At 41.2% G+C, this 4,357-nt stretch overlaps 1 long non-coding RNA gene across 2 annotated transcripts; it reads left to right on the forward strand.

Moving 5' to 3' along the window:
- The first annotated feature begins 379 nt into the window (after positions 1 to 379).
- On the forward strand, positions 380 to 1,411 carry LOC113079897 (uncharacterized). 2 transcript variants are annotated; one of them, XR_003281775.1, is made up of 3 exons: positions 380 to 849; positions 936 to 1,146; positions 1,234 to 1,411. It is a non-coding gene; the product is annotated as an uncharacterized LOC113079897 (long non-coding RNA). The 2 variants fall into 2 exon arrangements; XR_003281776.1 differs by having other exon boundaries at positions 936 to 1,011; positions 1,105 to 1,411.
- Positions 1,412 to 4,357: the final 2,946 nt, after the last annotated feature.

Below are 4,357 nucleotides of genomic sequence, written 5' to 3' on the forward strand. Positions count from 1 at the left end.
TATCGCCGGAGTCACCCGCTTGGTCGTCATAAAATTCATGATCATTGGGACCATGTAGAGTATGAGGTGGTGAGCTGTCTGGACGAGGTTGGTACCCTTTATAAAATTAGACCAAGGGACCAGCAGGGTCCAGAAAAGAACATTCATAGGCAAGAGTTGCGTCCCCTTCCTGTCGACCCTGGTCAACCCCTGTTTACATCTGCAAACGCAGAGCCCAAGTTAGACCAGTTTGATCTGGTATCAGAGGACTCTAACAGTAGTGTGGACGAAAGTGGCGATTTGGCACTATTGGTAGCTGCAGACACTCCTTGTCTAGATGGGCAGTTTCGTTGCATTCCTACTGTGGCTGGGGACCAGCCGCCTCTAACTTCTTTGCAACAGGAGCAGGCCCGGCAGGATTTGTCTATAGAACATACTCCAGCAGCTGAAGCATCATTGCCGATACCTGAACGAGAGTTTGTGCCAAGGCGGACCAATAGAACAACAGCAGGCCACCATTCAAACCCTTATAATCTCCCGTGTACATTACCAGTACGCTCACCTGGAGACGAACCTAGGGGAGCTCAGGTAACTGTTAGCTCCCATAATGCTGTTTTTAGGCCCTGGTTGTAGTACCTTCACCACCTGTCACCGAGACGGTGACATTTTGGGGGCGGTGAGTGTAGCGGGTAGGTGATTGAGACTGGAAGTGTACCTTTAAGGCCTAATCACTGGCGCTGATCATTTGGATCAGGTGGCGTAAGTGACGCGTCCCTTTAAATGTGTTGCAAGACATGAACAGAAAAACATTAATGCGGTGTGAGTTGAAGAGTGAGCCTCTTGGTGTATCGTCTGTGCAAACAGGAGAATGTGAGTTTTCTTGGAAGGTTATGTCGATTTAATATTGAACTTAATGTGAACCGCTTAACACGGCTCGTTTGTTTGTTTGCTTGTAGTTCGGCTTGGTGTCTGCGTGTATGGTAACCAGTAAATGGTGCCAGTAGTCACGAGTCTACAGACTATCGCAAAATAGTGAGTAGTGATTCTACATGGGGTTTGAAGTAACGAGTAACATCGAGGAGAGTGTCCATTAATCATTCATGCCGTTTAACTTTATTGTTAAAGAGTATATAGCTCTTACTTATTTGGGCTGGTGTCAAAAGAAATGTAAGTTTTCTTTTTTTTAATCCTTTCTTAGACTTAATGTTTTAAAATGTTATAATGTGATCACAAAATATTTGTTTGTGATTATAGGAGGATTGCCTTCGTCGGCCACTAGCTACTGTTTTTCCTGGGTTTAATAATCTTGTTTCATTTTGTATTTTTTCATATGTGTGTCTGTTTGGCAATTGTCATTATTCAACCTTTGGCCATGGGCATTGTGCAATATTTCCTCTAGGGACCGTGTCTATCTTGCAATGTTTACTGGTGTGAAGTGTGAAGTGCTGTGTTAATGTACGTGTGGCCAATTTTGTTTGAAGTGTTTCTTGCAGTGTTGGAGTGTATGTGAACCGTACCTATATACCTGACTTTATTCACTGTAGTTTAGGCATTGTTAGATTTTTATATCTTGTAACTCATTTATTATGAGACCTTTTATTCACTGTGATTAATCTATTGTAGAATTGTTCACTGTTACCTATGGGAAACATTTGTCTGCTCTGATTGCCAATCATTGTATGGTCTAGTGTTTAATAAAATTGAGTACATCAGTCCCATTTTTATCCCTTCATTGGAGATAACCTGTTTAAATAGCTTGAAGGGGAGTGCTGTTTGGGGTTTTCTACTTTAGATATACAAATTGTGAGACTGAGCACGCCCCTAGGGGTCACATATATTTAATACATTTACATTTATTCATTTAGCAGACACTTTTATCCAAAGTGACTTACAAATGAGGACAGTGGAAGCAATCAAAAACAACAAGAAATGCAATGATATATGAGTGCTATAACAAGTCTCAGTTAGCTTAACACAGTACATGTAGCAAGGGCTTTTAAATATAATAAATAAAAAAGAAAACAGAATAGAAAAAAGAATAGAGCAAGCTAGTGTTAGAGGTATTTTATATATATATATATATATATAGAATAGAATTAGAATAGTGAGTGTTAGAGTTAGAGGGTCAAATAATGGTTTTAAGCCAATTCTTGAAGACGGCTAAGGACTCAGCTGCTCGGATTGAGTTGGGGAGGTCATTCCACCAGGAGGAAACATTTAATTTAAAAGTCCGTAAAAGTGAATTTGTGTTTCCTTCGGATGGCACAATCAAGCAACGTTCACTTGCAGAATGCAAGCTTCTAGAGGGCACATAAGTCTAAAGTAATACATTTAGGTAAATGGGTGCAGAGCCAGTGGTAGTTTTGTAGGCAAAAATCAATGCCTTGAATTTTATGCGAGCAACTATTGGAAGCCAGTGCAAATTGATAAACAGAGGAGTGACATGTATTATTTTCGGCTCATTAAAAGTTAATCTTGCTGCCATGTTCTGGATTAATTGTAAAGGTTTGATAGAACTGGCTGGAAGACCTGCCAAGAGGGCATTGCAATAGTCCAGCCTGGACAGAATAAGAGCTTGAACAAGGAGTTGTGCAGCATGTTCCAAAAGAAAAAGCCTGATCTTCTTGATGTTGAATAAAGCAAATCTGCAGGATCAGACAGTTATGTCAGTGTGGTCTGAGAAAGTCAGCTGATCATCAATCATAAAGGCTTTTGGCTGTTTTTGAAGGAGTTATGGTTGATGTGCCTAACTTGATGGTGAAATTGTGATGAAACAATGGGTTTGCTGGAATCACAAGCAGTTCTGTCTTGGCAAGGTTGAGCTGAAGGTGATGGTCCATCATCCAGCAAGAAATGTCTGTTAGACAAGCTGAGATGCGAGTAGCTACCATCGGATCATCAGGATGGAATGAGAAGTAGAGTTGAATGTCATCAGCATAGCAGTGGTATGAAAAGCCATGTTTCTGAATGACAGAACCTAATGATGACATTTAGATAGAGAAGAGAAGTGGTCCAAGAACTGAGCCCTGAGGCACCCCAGTAGTTAGATGTTGTGACTTGGAAATCTCACCTCTCCAAAATACTTTGAAGGACCTATCTGATAGGTAAGACTCAAACCATTGAAGTGTTGTTCCTGAGATGCCTTTCGCCAGTAGCGTTGATAGGAGGATCTGGTGGTTAACCGTGTCAAAAGCAGCGGACAGATCAGCAGGATAAGTACTGAAGATTTGGATTCCCCTCTTGCCAGTCTTAGGGCTTCAACAACTGAGAGAAAGGCAGTCTCAGTTGAATGTCCACTTCTGAAGCCAGATTGGTTGCTGTCAAGGAGGTTGTTCTGTGTGAGAAATGCAGAGGCTTGGTTGAACACAGCTCATTCAAGTGTTTTTTTCAATGAAAGGAAGAAAGGAAACTGGTCTGTAGTTCTTTAAAAGAGATGGGTTTAGGGTTGATTTCTTAAGTGGTGGAGTTATAGGATCCTGTCTCAATGATGAAGGAAAACACTAGTGTGGAGGGATGTGTTAATGATGTGAGTGAGTGCAGGTACAACTGCAGGAGAAATGGCTTGAAGGAGATGAGATGGAATAGGATCAAGCGGGCAAGTTGTAGGGTGATTAGAAAGGATGAGTTTTGACACTTCTGCCTCAGCGAGTGAAGAGAAGGATGTAAATGAGTGCATGTTAACTGGTGACATGAGCTTGACTGATTGTGGTGTGGAAAATTGTTTTTAATTTTATTAATGAAAAAATGTGGCAAAGTTGTCAGCTATTAGAGATTAAACGGACAAAGGAAATTCGAGGAAATTAAAAAAAAAAGCATGCTAGAGTTGAGAAATTAATTGTTAATTTTGTTATGGTAGTATGTCATTTTAGCAGTGGACACATTAGCAGAGATAGGAATGACTGATACACATTAAGGTCAATAGTATTTTTGGATCTACTATTTGTTTGTGAAATATGAGAGTGATCAGCTGCATATGCATTTCTATATGTCCATGATTTACAGATTGTGCAGATTATTTTTCATTCAAGTGAATTATTTTCAAAACGAAGGCATTGCATGTTATAGTGAAGTGAAGTGAAAGTGACATTCAGCCAAGTATTGGTGACCCATACTCAGAATTTGTGCTCTGCATTTGACCCATCCGAAGTGCACACACACAGAGCAGTGAACACACACACACACTGTGAACACACACCCGGAGCAGTGGGCAGCCATTTATGCTGCGGCACCCGGGAGCAGTTGGGGGTTCGATGCCTTGCTCAAGGGCACCTAAGTTCTGTTATTGAAGGTGAGAGAGCACTGTACATGCACTCCCCCCACCCACAAATCCTGCCGGCCCGAGATTCAAACTCATAGCCCTTTGATTGCGAGTCCGACT

The sequence above is a fragment of the Carassius auratus genome, unplaced genomic scaffold, assembly GCF_003368295.1.
Source record: "Carassius auratus strain Wakin unplaced genomic scaffold, ASM336829v1 scaf_tig00029804, whole genome shotgun sequence".
Taxonomy (NCBI): domain Eukaryota; kingdom Metazoa; phylum Chordata; class Actinopteri; order Cypriniformes; family Cyprinidae; genus Carassius; species Carassius auratus.